Source organism: Salmo salar, chromosome 27, assembly GCF_965601325.2.
Source record: "Salmo salar chromosome 27, fSalSal1, whole genome shotgun sequence".
Taxonomy (NCBI): Eukaryota; Metazoa; Chordata; class Actinopteri; order Salmoniformes; family Salmonidae; genus Salmo; species Salmo salar.
In genome coordinates, this window is record NC_138317.1 from 22,922,270 (window position 1) to 22,939,578 (window position 17,309).

Consider the following 17,309-nt stretch of genomic DNA (forward strand, 5'->3'; position numbering starts at 1 on the left):
CCCCTACAGTGAGGGGAAAAAGTATTTGATCCCCTGCTGATTTTGTATGTTTGCCCACAGACAAAGAAATGATCAGTCTATAATTTTAATGGTAGGTTTATTTGAACAGTGAGAGACAGAATAACAACAAAAAAATCCAGAAAAACGCATGTCAAAAATGTTATGAAATGATTAGCATTTTAATGAGGGAAATAAGTATTAATTGTACTCTGAGAATAAATAAAATAATCGCAGGCACACATACATTTTACACAAGTGTCAAAAACATCCTCTTATATTATATTCTAACGTATGCCTCATTGGGGCGGCAGGTACCTCATTGGGGCGGCAGGTTCATCTGACTCTGTACTGCCCCTGAACAAGGCAATTAACCCACTGTTCCTAGGCTGTCATTGAAAATAAGAATTTGTTCTTAACTGACTTGCCTAGTTAAATAAAGGTACACATTTTTAATGTGGTTATCAAACCATCACTCTAACAGTAGAAAATTACATTGACGCTGCTTAGCATTTGGCCATCAATCTTTCTGCTCTCAGTGGCATATATGTTTCGAAATGCTCTCGCTCACTCATTTATAAAAGCCTACTGTACAGCTACCCTGTCTACCTTCTCTAAACACGTAGTCCTTGCCTGGCTGTGGCTGTGCAGGACCCGAGCCAAGCACTAGGGAATACAGTAGTCTGCTCTATCTGCTGTGTTATGCATCAGTGACTTTTAGCATCAAAGATTCATGTCTTTGAACAGAATCTACATTCCTATATGTTTCTGAAAGGAAGGGCTCACCATTAATGTGCCTGAACTGAATGAACTTCATAATCCATTCCTTTCAGGAATTTCAATAGAGAGATGGTCACAAGGAGGGAGAGTAAATTAAGTGGTGTTTTATGGTGCGGGAAACTAGGAATATTGGAGAGAGCTCCCAAACAATCCCAAAGTTGTTTTGCTTTGGCCTGAGGAAAAGCATGAAGGCTCTCTTGAACTTCCTATTATGACATCCTTCAGTATTGGATAAATTCTTAGTCAACAGAAATAGTAACATTTAATTGTGTTTATTTTATTTAAACTGAATTAAACCAGAAAAGATCGTTGAGGTTGGAAACCTCCTTTCTCATATCCCACTTCTTTGTTAAAACTGCTAAAATAAATGGTCCTATAGAACTACAAAGCACCCCATATTTTTAGCAGTATACTGTTGGTTCTTGACCTCCGTAAAAACATAAACAAATAGTGGTTCGCCTGCTGTGTATATTGTGGTGCTGAAGACTCTCCAGCCATGCTAAGGAGGGCTACAGTAGCAGTTGTGCCCAGATTGCAGTGTGGACCCAGCAGACCTAGGTTCAAATATTATTTGAAATCAGACATGTGGGAGGATACAGCAGCAGAGAGAGAGAGGGAGGATCAGACTAAAGGAGGGACACAGGGAGAGAGCAGCGGACCAAACCACAGAAGGTCAAACCACATAACCTCTCACATCCACACAGAGAAAAAAGCCATTGGACAGCAACTGCATGCATGTATTCTGTCTGTCTGTGTCTGTCTGTCTGATGTTGGATACTGCAGTCAGTAGCCTATACCAATACATTTAATGACCTAATGACAGCGGTTGATATATTTTACTAGGGTAATAATTTCTTTATATGTCTCTATATAGCTTACTACCATGGTGACTTGAAAGTTCCATCTCGTCTTTTTTTGGAACCAAGCCTGAGTGGTAGAGAGGTCTAACTTTCCCCCTTTTTGTTATTTTAAACTGAAAAAAATTCAGAATAATATTGGAAATGTGATCCAACTCCTGTACTGTATGGGCCATGGTCAAAAGTAATGCCCTATATAGGGAATAGGGTGCCATTTGGGATTGGCTTTAGTGGATAAACCAAGAAGACCTATGATTGCAATCCAACTTGGACTTAGGTAACCTCTCTCATCCATAGAATGCTAGACGCTGCCCAGAACCATGCAGTTTATCAGGTGTGATGGAGTGCTGTTTTGTGAACTGATAAACTTCCCTCATTTATTCAGGTCACCACACAAAGAAATGCTGGTTTAAAAATAACACTGCGCTGGGTAAATAGTGGACAGAACACACTTAATAAAAACTTCTTACGGATCAAATCCCTTTAGCGGGATCGATTTGACAACAGTCAGTGAAAGTGCGGGCGCCAAATTCAAACAACAGAAATCTCATAATTAAAATTCCTCAAACATACAAGTATTATACACCATTTTAAAGATAAGCTTCTCGTTAGTTCAACCACAGTGTCCGATTTCAAAAAGGCTTTACAGCGAAAGCACACCAAACGATTATGTTAGGTCAGCACCAAGTCACAAAAAAACATACAGCTATTTTCCAGCCAAAGAGAGGAGTCACAAAAAGCATAAATAGAAATAAAATTAATCACTAACCTTTGATGATCATCAGATGGCACTCATAGGATGTCATGTTACACAATACATGTATGTTTTGCTCGATAAAGTTCATATTTATATCTAAAAATCTCAGTTTAAGTTGGCGCGTTATGTTCAGTAATGTTTTGCCTCCAAAACATCCGGTGATTTTGCAGAGATCCACATCAATTAACAGAAAAACTTATCATAAACTTTGATAAAATATACAAGTGTTATACACAGAATTAAAGATACACTTCTCCTTAATGCAACCGCTGTGTCAGATTTCAAAAAAGCTTCACGGCGAAAGCACACCTTGCAATAATCTGAGTACAGCGCTCAGACACCAAAACAAGCCATACAGATACCCACCATGTTGTGGAGTCAACAGAAGTCAGAAATAGCGTTATAAATATTCACTTACCTTTGATGATCTTCATCGGAATGCACTCCTAGGAATCCCAGTTCCACAATAAATCTTTGTTTTGTTCGATAAAGTTCTCTTTATGTCCAAATACCTCCATTTTGTTCGTGCGTTAGGTTCACTATTCCATATGCACAAGGTGCGCACGCAATAAGTCCAGACGAAAAGTCAAAGAAGTTATACTACAGTTTGTAGAAACATGTCAAACGATGTATAGAATCAATCTTTAGGATGTTTTTATCATAAATCTTCAATAATATTCCAACCGGACAATTCCTTTGTCTTTAGGAATGAAGAGGAACTCAGCTCGCTCCCAAGGCCCTGCGGGTGACTGAGCTCATGCCTTTCTGCCAGACACCTGATTCCAATAGCTCTTATTCTCTCCCCATTCAGAGTAGAAGCCTGAAACAACATTCTAAAGACTGTTGTCATCTAGTGGAAGCCTTAGGAAGTGCAATATGACCCCATTTACACTGTATATTGGATAGGCAATCACTTGAAAAACTACAAGCCTCAGATTTCCCACTTCCTGGTAGGATCTTTCTCAGGTTTTCGCCTGCCATATGAGTTCTGTTATACTCACATACATCATTCAAACAGTTTTAGAAACTTCAGAGTGTTTTCTATCAAAATCTACTAATGATATGCATATCTTAGCTTCTGGGCCTGAGTAGCAGGCAGTTTACTCTGGGCACGCTTTTCATCCGAACGTGAAAATACTGCCCCCTAGCCCAAAGAGGTTTTAAGGTTATTTTTAGTTGGGTTATTGAGCTATGATCCACCAGTTCGGATCAGAAGACTGGAGGCGTGGCTTAGTAGAGGTGTAGCTTTCAGATATTATTTTGGCCACCCGTGAGAGTAAATATCATTCCGGCAAATATGTTGTGTTTTATTGTCAACCCATCTTAAATGCGCACTGACACTTTGGTAGCTAAATTTTAATTTCTGGTGTAGAAACACAACATGATGAACATTGACATTTACTCTCACGGGTGACCAAAAATACCTATCTGTAAGCCACGCCCCAATAGGCTTCACCTTCTGAAAATAACCTATGTACTGTATTAAATTAAAAAAGACCCATCTGCTGTGTTAACCCAGCATGAAAGTAAATATAAACCCAACTGATGGTTAAATTAACCCATGTTTGGGTAATCTAAAGGCATGGCCTATTGAAGGCATGGCTTTCAGATAGTTATTTTTGGCCACCCATGAGAGTAAGTCTACCCATAGACTTTCAGTCATTAAGCTAACGCTAGTTAGCATTGGCTCGCGAAACTACCTCTAACTTCCTTTATAATGGACACAGAGACATAAAAACGAGTTCATCTGACTCTGGGGAAGTAGATAAAGGTCCCTTTAAGTTTGTACACTGCAAATTTAAAATTTCCTTCAATATTTGTGGACATTACATATTTTAATATGATACACTATATTACAAAAAATATGTAGACACCACTTCAAATTAGTGGATTTGGCTATTTCATGCTGACAGGTGTATAAAATTGAGCACACAGCCATGCAATCTCCATAGACAAACATTCACAGTAGAATGGTCTTACTGAAGAGCTCAGTGACTTTCAACGTGGCACTGTCATAAGATGCCACCTTTCCAACATGTCAGTTCGTAACATTTCTGCCCTGCTGGAGCTGCCCCGCACAACTGTAAGTGCTGTTACTGTTAAATGGAAACTTCTAGGAGCGACAACGGCTCAGCCGTGAAGTGGTAGGCCACACAAGTTCACAGAATGGGACAGCCGAGTGCTAGCACCTGCAAAACACCAGTCTCAACGTCAACAGTGAAGAGGCGACTCCGGTGTTTTGCTGGTACTATTTAATGAAGCTGCGAGTTGAGGACTTGTGAGGCGTCTGTTTCTCAAACTAGACACTCTAATTTACTTGTCCTCTTGCGCAGTTGTGCACCAGGGCCTCCCACTCCTCTTTCTATTCTGGTTAGAGCCAGTTTGCTCTCTTCTGTGAAGGGAGTAGTAGACAGCGTTGTACGTGATCTTCAGTCTCCTGGCAATTTCTAGCATGGAAAAGCCTTCATTTCTCAGAACAGGAATAGACTGACAAGTTTCAGAAGAAAGTTCTTTGTTTCTGGTTATTTTGAGCCTGTAATCGAACCCACAAATGCTGATGCTCCAGATGCTCCAGATACTCAACTAGTCTAACGAAGGTCAGTTTTATTGTTTCTTTAATCAACACAAGTTTTCAGCTGTGCTAACATAATTGCAAAAGGGTTTTCTAATGATCAATTAGCCTTTTAAAATGATACATTTGGATTATCTAACACAACGTGCCATTGGAACACAGGAATGATGGTTGCTGATAATGGGCCTCTGTACACCTATGTAGATATTCCACAAAAAATCTGCCCTGTCCATCTACAATAATAATTTACAACATTAACAATGTTACACTGTCTTTCTAATAAATTTGATGTTATTTTAATGGACAAAAAAATAGCTTTTCTTTCAAAAACAAGGACATTTCTATGTGACCCCAAACTTTTGAACAGTAGTGTATATATACAGTGCCTTCAGAAAGTATTCAGACCCCTTGACTTTTCCCACATTTTGTTATGTTACAGCCTTATTCTAAAATTGATTTAAAAACACGTCTCATCAATCTACACACAACACCCCATAATCACAAAGCAAAAACAGGTTTTTAGAATTTTTTGCTAATTTATAAATATATATTTTTTAAATATCACATTTACATAAGTATTCTGACCCTTTACTCAGTACTTTGTTGAAGCGCCTTTGGCAAAGATTACAGCATCGAGTCTTCTTGGGTATGACACTACAAGCTTGGCACACCTGTATTTGAGTAGTTTCTCCCATTCTTCTCTGCATATCCTCTCAAGCTCTGTCAGGTTGGATGGGGAGCGTTGCTACACATCTATTTTCAGGTCTCTCCAGAGATGTTCGATCTGGTTCAAGTCCGGGCTCTGGCTGGGCCACTCAAGGACATTCAGAGACTTGTCCTGAAGCCACTCCTGCGTTTTCTTGGCTATGTGCTTAGGGTCATTGTCCTGTTGGAAGGAGAACCTTCGCCCCAGTCTGGAGAAGGTTTTCATCAAGGATCTTTCTGTACTTTGCTCCGTTCATCTTTGCCTCGATCTTACAAGTCTCCCAGTCCCTGCCGCTGAAAAACATCCCCACAGCATAATGCTGCCACCACCATGCTTCACCGTAAGGATGGTGTCAGGTTTCCTTCAGACGTGAGCCTTGGCATTCAGGTCAAAGAGTTCAATCTTGGTTTCATCAGACCAGAGAATCTTGTTTCTCATGGTCTGAGAGTCTTTAGGTGCCTTTTGGCAAACTCCAAGCGGGCTGTCATGTGCTTTTTACTGAGGAGTGGCTTCTGTCTGGCCACTCTACCATAAAGGCCTGATTGGTGGAGTGATGCAGAGATGGTTGTCCTTCTGGAAGGTTCTACCATCTCCACATTGGAACTCTAGAGCTCTGTCAGAGTGATCATCGAGATCTTGGTTACTTCCCTGACCAAAGGCCCTTCACCCCTGATTTCTCAGTTTGGCCAGTCTTCCAGCTCTAGGAAGACTCTTGGTCGTTCCAAACTTCTTCCATTTAAGAGTGATGGAGGCCACTGTTCTTGGGGACCTTGAATGCTACAGACATTTTTTGGTACCCTTCCCCAGATCTGTGCCTCGACACAATCTTGTCTCTGAGCTTTACGGTCAACTCCTGCAACCTCATGGCTTGGTTTTTGCTCTGACATGCATTGTCAACTGTGGGACTTTGTATAGACTGGTGTGTGCTTTTTCAAATCATGTCCAATCAATTGAATTTACCATAGGATGCATCTGAGCTCAGTTTCGAATCTCATAGCAAAGGGTCTGAATACTGATGTAAATAAGGTATTTTTGTTTTTTAGGGTGAATACATTTGCAAACATTTCTAAAAACCTGTTCTCACTTTGTTATTATGGTTGTATTGTGTGTAGATTGCTGAGGATTATTATTTATTTAATCAACTTTCCAATAAGGCTGTAATGTAACAAAATATGGAAAAAGTCAAGGGGTCTAAATACTTTCCGAAGGCACTGTATATATATATATGTACTGAACAAAAATATAAACGCAACATATAAACGTAGTGTTGGTCCCGTGTTTCATGAGCTGAAATAAAAAATCACAGACAATATTCCATGTGCACAAAAAGCTTTTTTCTCTCAAAATCAGTGTCAGTGCTCAACCTTAACATGTGTTGACAATACAACAGAACAGATTAACCGGAATGACATTTACCCTCACAGGTGGTTGAAAATAACTATCTGAAAGCCACGCTCCTACTAAGCCACACCTCCAGTCTTCAGATCTGACCTGGTGGATCATAACTCAATATGCCAGTGTCAACAACCCAATTTAGAGAAAACAATGGGTTGTTTGTGACCCAACAGTCTGGGTCAAAATAACCAAATGTGTGTTCTGTCCAATATTTACCCAATATATGCCCCTGAGTATTGTCCATAGAAATACAATGACTAAAATGGAAGCATTACTAGTATGTCCCGCTTTTTCTTCCTGGCATGTGTACACACAATATGGCTGCCGGTCCACCCATAACAGAACATTTACTTGAAAGGGAAGCTACGTTCCAATGTCCAAACATTGCTTTATTCTGTGGTATGCTAGTATGGATATTGGAACAGAGCCGGAATGCCGTTCTAGTACTTCTATTTCTATGGTGTTGTTGACTGCCTGAGGAGGAAGAGGCATGGAGGGATACAGGTAAACAGTCCAGGGTCTTAGAACTTGTTAATTAAACTCGTACCCCAGATGTCTCACTTCTGTTACTCCCTCATTGTTCTGTTGTTTCCCCTCTGTCCGATTTAGATATGTACCAGGATCTCTGGGACACATGGTATCCAACTCTTGTGAGCTGATCCAAGTGCAATGTGTGAGTTCCGGCCCTGTACTTGCCAAACCGGGGCGCAAACCCTCGGCAACAACAACACTTTGTACTCCCGAATACCTTGCCAAAACCATGGTCTTGGTTGGCCAAGGGTGACACTTTGTCAGATCTGCTACACTAGCACAATTCCTGACAGTCATTCACTCCATTTTGCCTTCTCACTTGTTGTCAATAAGGCTGATTCCATTACTAACTTTACTTCATAGTCTTCTTGGATGTCCTGGTCTCACATCTTTATATTAATGTTTTATTACCCATCAAGACAAGTACTAAATGGGAAATTCACAAGTAGCAGTAGTTGAGTCTTTGAGGCCCTGGGGGCCTTCATTACACACAGAGTGTCTACGAATCTAGACTCCCCACCCTTTCACCTCTTCACCAACATCTGTCTGCCTAACACAATGTGACAAGTTTGAGTTTGAGAGAGAAAGTAGAAGAAACATAAATTCTGCCTGCTGACAAAAACACCATCTCTCTACCCTGGAGTCCCCTGACTCCGGTCTAGAAGAGCTTTCCCCTTTGTGTGTGTGTGTGCAGATTTCAGTCAAAGTGCCATGCAGTAATGTGAAATACGAATAGGCTAATGTGCTGGGGTAGGGGACCTTGTGAACCCTGCCTCTGCCTGATCCACAGTCCCCCTATGAATTAAGGATGGGTGCTGCAGCAGCGGAGTACACACACACACACACACACTGAGTGCCCTCTCCCTCTGGCGACCACAACGTTGTCCTGGGAGCTGTTGCCCACAGTTAAAATCAACATGGAGGCTTCTAGACCAATTCACACAGACACGTGGCACACACACACACACAATCTGTCACGTTCGTCGTAAAGATGGGACCAAGGCGCAGCGGGAATGTGTTTGCTCCTCTTCTTATTTATTGAGAAGAAAACCAAAATAAACACTAAATACAAAAACAACGACGAGAAACAGTCCTGTTGGACACATAACTAAACACGGAACAACTACCCACAAAAATCCATGAAAAAACACCCTACTAAATAGGACCTTCAATTAGAGGAAACGAGAAACAGCTGCCTCCAATTGAAGGTCAAACCAATAAACTAAGCATAGAAATAGATAAACTAGACACAGACATAGAAATAGACTAACATAGAACATTACCCAACAAACCCCGAAACACATTAAACAAACACCCCCTGCCACGTCCTGACCAAACTACAATAACAAATAACCTCTTTACTGGTCAGGACGTGACACAATCAATAATGTACGGAGGCATTTTACAGTTCACTGTAAAGGGGAACGTAGATTAACTTGGGTGACCCTACAGGTAAATGGCATCATTACTATATATAATATAATGTTTGCACTTAAAAATGCTATTGCTCACATTACCATGCCACATTATAAGTACTGACACATGTCTACTGCACTGTAATTACATTGTATGTAACTACCATATAAATAAATTGTTATACAATATTGGAGTACTGTAGTTTTGATATGATTAAAGACTATAAGCAGAGGACACACCCAGTCTTTAGGGCCAACAGAGCTTTGTTTTCAACCCGGGTCAAGGCCTCTACAAACACGCACACACACACACACTCCAAGTGTAGTTGTGTTCTGATAAGTGGTCACAGTGTGAAGGAACTCAGAACACACAGGGCTGGCCGGTTGAAGATGAAGAACCAGATCCAGTTTTTCTCTGGATGTCAAAGTCCTCCTCTTTCTCCACTCTGCTCTCCAGACCAAAATCCCAATAGCTGTCCAGAGAGTTTCAACACACAAGCAGTCATTTCATCATTTCACACCGCCTGCTACACTATCACTAAGGACCCAGGAAGGGATCCTGGTTTCGACCACCATATTCAAGAAGTGATTAATAGGATGCTGCTGGTGGTCATGTGTGCGTGTGCGTTTGCGTTTGCGTGCATCCGTCCGTCAGTGTATGTGTGTGTGGTGTGTGTGGTGTGTGTGTGTGTGTGTGTGTGTGTGTGTGTGTGTGTGTGTGTGTGTGTGTGTGTGTGTGTGTGTGTGTGTGTGTGTGTGTGTGTGTGTGATGCTGGCATTTGCTTACAATGGTGAGATGTACTGTAGGAGGGACACTTTATAGCAGATTTATATGGCAATGTCTTGTCCTCCATCCCACAGGCATGTTGATAAGCTTGTATTGAGGATGTGAAGGCAGTTGCAAAACATTTGGTCCTGAAAGAGTAATGGTATTTTCAACTGTAATATTTAATTGGTAGGGTGCTTTCCAGGGCTTGAAATCCAGCTAAATTATGTAACACGCAACCATCTACTTCCATCTAGTGCTGATATACAAGTACTGCGTCTTCAGTACAACGTGCCTGTGGAATATATTCACAAATATTTTATACTGTATAACGCAAAACTACAATTTTTCTAGAACAATTTCTAGGACGGAACACAACGTATCTATGTCAAGTTCTAGAATTCCTAATGGGCCACTACTAACATAATAATTTAGATTTGACCTAATTGATGTCTTGAATGAAGTCGAATCCTTCCAGAGCTTGAGCTACATTACAGTAACAGCTGCATTTCCTGCTTTCCTGCAATTACATCATTTAGATAACCTGTACTGTCCTCAGTGACTATATTAGTCTCATTTCGTGGATGCACCATTTCATCACTAGAGGGAGTGCTGGTATTTCAAATGGATCCATCATCATCACAATATATCATTCCAACATGATGACCATGATGATTCTGTTATAACGCTATAGCTACCGTTTACAGGGACTGTCTGTCTGCTATTATCTTTCCTGTCTTATTGTTCTTCACTCTGCCCTGAGTTTGACCTCAGTAGTACCTTCCGTGTGTGTGTGTGTGTGTGTGTGTGTGTGTGTGTGTGTGTGTGTGTGTGTGTGTGTGTGTGTGTGTGTGTGTGTGTGTGTGTGTACTCACAGATGGATTGAACTGTCTCAGGAAGTCTCATGAACATAAATTCACCACTGTCTGCTGTCACAGATAAGAAATCATAGACCTAAAGTGCCACACACACACACACACACACACACACACACACACACACACACACACACACACACACTATGGTTGCTGAACATACAAAGTCCATCCATCTTCAATGAGAGGTGTTGTTCTCATCAAAAAACTTTTGAACAATATCATCAACTAAAGGCAGTGTCAGGTATGAGGGAACCCCCCCATAGGGACCAATGGAAAATATAGAAAAAACATTCCTGAATGAATGGGGATGGCTGACGGATGGATGAATGTGTATGTCTAGATGATGAGAATGAAAGATAAATGATACCTGCTTGGAGGGAATATTCCCAGTCAATGCCTTTAGCTTTTCTGATGAATTCTTCATTTTTTTGTAACTTATTTCAGTCCTAATCTCATGGGTTCAACAGTGGGCGGGTAAGACGGGGTGTGTGTGTGTGTGTGTGTGTGTGTGTGTGTGTGTGTGTGTGTGTGTGTGTGTGTGTGTGTGTGTGTGTGTGTGTGTGTGTGTGTGTGTGTGTGTGTGTGTGTGTGTGTGTGTGTGTGTGTGTGTGTGTGTGTGTGTGTGCGTGCATATATCGCATTCACTGAGAATGCGCGTAGGTCCAAGGATATTCACCTGACCTACTCTGTACAAGACACTGACCCAGTAGGTCTTTCTGCTGACTCCTTACCATACTGTACTGTAACTATGTGTCCATGTTTTATTTTCATTTTCTCACAGAGAGAAACCAGCAAGACTCCCATTAACGTCTCACTATTAGACAGCGCTGCCATCCGTCCATCTGTCAACTGAGGCGTGAAATGGGGAAGATAACTTTGGTGTGGTTCCCAGGAGGGGTATGTCTGTCCAGTCGTGCTGCACCATTCCAATCACAAACATAATTACAAAAGGTCTATTTGGAGGGAGAAGATTTCCCTCAGACAGCAGTGGTTTTGATAGATGTCTTCTGGTGCAGGTTTCCCCCCCACATGTTGTAAATATGAGTTTGAACACTTATCAGTCACTGTCAGGTCATCTGTTTTTTTTCTTACCACAGCATAAATTTATAAGATCATATCTTTTTTGATCCCTCTCAGAGTGTGAAGTCAGCACGCTAGCTCTAATGTCTTTCATGTTTCAGCTTGATGGGCATCTATGGCACACACACATACACACACACACACACACACACCACACACCACACACACACCACACACCACACACACACACACACACACACACACACACACACACACACACACACACACAGCAACAGAACTCTCACATTCACAGCCTACTTCTTGATTATTGCACTGAGCCAGTTCCTGCAGATACAGCAACGATGCTGAGGGTTATTTGACACCTGAGGAGATGCTCTCGGTTTAGACCCACCTCCTCCCTCTATAGACCGACTCTCTTCCCTGGTATATGGTTCATTCTGGGCCTTATCTATCCTAACTCTTGACCTCTAACCGCTGAATGATTTACCTTATCTTGTTCGCATTAATGTGTTTATCCAGGCTTACTGTTGTAAGACCATTATGGACCGTGGAAGTAAAACTCCTTTTCCTGTGTCTGTGTCTCTGAGGTGTACAGCGTAGTGTACAGAGGAGCCGCACAGTGGGCCGGTTGGCTAAATGATGACGATAAAGGCACAAGAACGAAGAACACACACACACACACACACACACACACACACACACACACACACACACACACACACACACACACACACACACACACACACACACACACACACACACACACACACACACACACACACTGCTATATGACTAAAGTGTAAATGTAAATTGGTCAATGGAGAGGCCAGGACCTAATGGCTGGAGGCTGCCAAAGAATCTGCACTCCAGATGAGTAATTATTGAGCTCAGATGAGAGGATAAACTGGTGGCTCATCCTGGCTTAGTGCGTGTAGTGGATACTGTAGTGGCTTAGTGAGTGTAATGGATACTGTAGTGGCTTAGTGAGTGTACATTTACATTACATTTAAGTCATTTAGCAGGCGACTTACAAAATGGTGCATTCACCTTATGATATCCAGTGGAGGGGGTTAGAAGGATTACTTTATCCTATCCTAGGTATTCCTTAAAGAGGTGGGGTTTCAGGTGTCTCCGGAAGGTGGTGATTGACTCCGCTGTCCTGGCGTCGTGAGGGACCTTGTTCCACCATTGGGGTGCCAGAGCAGCGAACAGTTTTGACTGGGCTGAGCGGGAACTGTGCTTCCTCAGAGGTAGGGGGGCCAGCAGGCCAGTGGTGGATGAACGCAGTGCCCTTGTTTGGGTATAGGGCCTGATCAGAGCCTGAAGGTATGGAGGTGCCGTTCCCTTCACAGCTCCGTAGGCAATCACCATGGTCTTGTAGCGGATGCGAGCTTCAACTGGAAGCCAGTGGAGAGAGCGGAGGAGCGGGGTGACGTGAGAGAACTTGGGAAGGTTGAACACCAGACGGGCTGCGGCGTTCTGGATGAGTTGTAGGGGTTTAATGGCACAGGCAGGGAGCCCAGCCAACAGCGAGTTGCAGTAATCCAGACGGGAGATGACAAGTGCCTGGATTAGGACCTGCGCCGCTTCCTGTGTGAGGCAGGGTCGTACTCTGCGAATGTTGTAGAGCATGAACCTACAGGATCGGGTCACCGCCTTGATGTTAGTGGAGAACGACAGGGTGTTGTCCAGGATCACGCCAAGGTTCTTAGCACTCTGGGAGGAGGACACAAGGGAGTTGTCAACCGTGATGGCGAGATCATGGAACGGGCAGTCCTTCCCCGGGAGGAAGAGCAGCTCCGTCTTGCCGAGGTTCAGCTTGAGCTGGTGATCCGTCATCCACACTGATATGTCTGCCAGACATGCAGAGATGCTATTCGCCACCTGGTTATCAGAAGGGGGAAAGGAGAAGATTAATTGTGTGTCGTCTGCATAGCAATGATAGGAGAGACCATGTGAGGATATGACAGAGCCAAGTGACTTGGTGTATAGCGAGAATAGGAGAGGGCCTAGAACAAAGCCCTGGGGGACACCAGTGGTGAGAGCGCATGGTGCGGAGACAGATTCTCGCCACGCCACCTGGTAGGAGCGACCTGTCAGGTAGGACGCAATCCAAGCGTGGGCCGCGCCGGAGATGCCCAACTCGGAGAGGGTGGAGAGGAGGATCTGATGGTTCACAGTATCAAAGGCAGCAGATAGGTCTAGAAGGATGAGAGCAGAGGAGAGAGAGTTAGCTTTAGCAGTGCGGAGAGCCTCCGTGACACAGAGAAGAGCAGTCTCAGTTGAAACCTGACTGATTAGGATCAAGAAGGTCATTCTGAGAGAGATAGCAGGAGAGCTGGCCAAGGACGACACGTTCAAGAGTTTTGGAGAGAAAAGAAAGAAGGGATACTGGTCTGTAGTTGTTGACATCGGAGGGATCGAGTGTAGGTTTTTTCAGAAGGGGTGCAACTCTCGCTCTCTTGAAGACGGAAGGGACGTAGCCAGTGGTCAAGGATGAGTTGATGAGCGAGGTGAGGAAGGGGAGAAGGTCTCCGGAAATGGTCTGGAGAAGAGAGGAGGGGATAGGGTCAAGTGGGCAGGTTGTTGGGCGGCCGGCCGTCACAAGACGCGAGATTTCATCTGGAGAGAGAGGGGAGAAAGAGGTCAAAGCACAGGGTAGGGCAGTGTGAGCAGGACCAGCGGTGTCGTTTGACTTAGCAAACGAGGATCGGATATCGTCAACCTTCTTTTCAAAATGGTTGACGAAGTCATCCGCAGAGAGGGAGGAGGGGGGGGGGGGAGGGGGAGGAGGATTCAGGAGGGAGGAGAAGGTAGCAAAGAGCTTCCTAGGGTTAGAGGCAGATGCTTGGAATTTAGAGTGGTAGAAAGTGGCTTTAGCAGCAGAGACAGAAGAGGAGAATGTAGAGAGGAGTGAGTGAAAGGATGCCAGGTCTGCAGGGAGGCGAGTTTTCCTCCATTTCCGCTCGGCTGCCCGGAGTCTTGTTCTGTGAGCTAGTGTAATGGATACTGTAGTAGCTTAGTGAGCGTAGTGGATACTGTAGTGGCTTAGTGAGTGTAATGGATACTGTAGTGGCTTAGTGAGTGTAGTGGATACTGTAGTGGCTTAGTGAGCGTAATGGATACTGAATGACTTAGTGAGTGTAATGGATACTGTAGTAGCTTAGTGAGCGTAGTGGATACTGTAGTGGCTTAGTGAGTGTAATGGATACTGTAGTGGCTTAGTGAGTGTAGTGGATACTGTAGTGGCTTAGTGAGCGTAATGGATACTTAGTGGCTTAGTGAGTGTAATGGATACTGTAGTAGCTTAGTGAGCGTAGTGGATACTGTAGTGGCTTAGTGAGTGTAGTGGATACTGTAGTGGCTTAGTGAGTGTAATGGATACTGTAGTGGCTTAGTGAGCGTAGTGGATACTGTAGTGGCTTAGTGAGTGTAGTGGATACTGTAGTGGCTTAGTGAGTGTAATGGATACTGTAGTGGCTTAGTGAGTGTAGTGGATACTGTAGTGGCTTAGTGAGTGTAAATCAAATCAAATCAAATTTATTTATATAGCCCTTCGTACATCAGCTGATATCTCAAAGTGCTGTACAGAAACCCAGCCTAAAACCCCAAACAGCAAGCAATGCATGTGAAAGAAGCACGGTGGCTAGGAAAAACTCCCTAGAAAGGCCAAAAACCTAGGAAGAAACCTAGAGAGGAACCAGGCTATGAGGGGTGGCCAGTCCTCTTCTGGCTGTGCCGGGTGGATATTATAACAGAACATGGTCAAGATGTTAAAATGTTCATAAATGACCAGCATGGTCAAATAATAATAATCATAGTAGTTGTCGAGGGTGCAACAAGCACGTCCGGTGAACAGGTCAGGGTTCCATAGCCGCAGGCAGAACAGTTGAAACTGGAGCAGCAGCACGGCCAGGTGGACTGGGGACAGCAAGGAGTCATCATGCCAGGTAGTCCTGAGGCATGGTCCTAAGGCTCAGGTCCTCCGAGAGAAAGAAAGAAAGAGAGAAAGAGAGAATTAGAGAGAGCATATTTAAATTCACACAGGACACCGGATAAGACAAGAGAAATATCCAGATGTAACAGACTGACTCTAGCCCCCCGACACATAAACTACTGCAGCATAAATACTGGAGGCTGAGAACGGAGGGATCAGGAGACACTGTGGCCCCATCCGATGAAACCCCCGGACAGGGCCAAACAGGCAGGATATAACCCCACCCACTTTGCCAAAGCACAGCCCCCACACCACTAGAGGGATGTCTCCAACCACCAACTTACCGTCCTAAGACAAGGCCGAGTATAGCCCACAAAGATCTCCGCCACGGCACAACCCAAGAGGGGGCGCCAACCCAGACAGGAAGACCACGTCAGTGACTCAGCCCACTCAAGTGACGCACCCCTCCCATGGACGGCATGGAAGAACACCAGTACGCCAGTGACTCAGTCCCTGTAATAGGGTTAGAGGCAGAGAATCCCAGTGGGGAGAGGGGAACCGGCAAGGCAGAGACAGCAAGGGCGGTTCGTTGCTCCAGCCTTTCCGTTCACCTTCACACCCCTGGGCCAGACTATACTTAATCATAGGACCTACTGAAGAGATAAGTCTTCAGTAAAGACTTAAAGGTTGAGACTGAGTCTGCGTCTCTCACATGGGTAGGCAGACCATTCCATAAAAATGGAGCTCTATAGGAGAAAGCCCTACCTCCAGCCGTTTGCTTAGAAATTCTAGGGACAATTAGGAGGCCTGCGTCTTGTGACCGTAGCGTACGTGTAGGTATGTACGGCAGGACCAAATCGGAAAGATATGTAGGAGCAAGCCCATGTAATGCTTTGTAGGTTAGCAGTAAAACCTTGAAATCAGCCCTTGCCTTAACAGGAAGCCAGTGTAGGGAGGCTAGCACTGGAGTAATATGATCAAATTTTTTGGTTCTAGTCAGGATTCTAGCAGCCGTATTTAGCATTAACTGAAGTTTATTTTGTGCTTTATCCGGGTAGCTGGAAAGTAGAGCATTGCAGTAGTCCAGCCTAGAAGTAACAAAAGCATGGATTAATTTTTCTGCGTCATTTTTGGACAGAAAGTTTCTGATTTTTGCAATGTTACGTAGATGGAAAAAAGCTGTCCTTGAAACAGTCTTGATATGTTCTTCAAAAGAGAGATCAGGGTCCAGAGTAACGCCGAGGTCCTTCACAGTTTTATTTGAGACGACTGTACAACCATCCAGATTAATTGTCAGATTCAACAGAAGATCTCTTTGTTTCTTGGGACCTAGAACAAGCATCTCTGTTTTGTCCGAGTTTAAAAGTAGAAAGTTTGCAGCCATCCACTTCTTTATGTCTGAAACACAGGCTTCTAGCGAGGGCAATTTTGGGGCTTCACCATGTTTCATTGAAATGTACAGCTGTGTGTCGTCCGCATAGCAGTGAAATTTAACATTATGTTTTCGAATGACATCCCCAAGAGGTAAAATATATAGTGAAAACAATAGTGGTCCTAAAACGGAACCTTGAGGAACACCGAAATTTACAATTGATTTGTCAGAGGACAAACCATTCACAGAGACAGACTGATATCTTTCCGACAAATAAGATCTAAACCAGGCCAGAACTTGTCCAT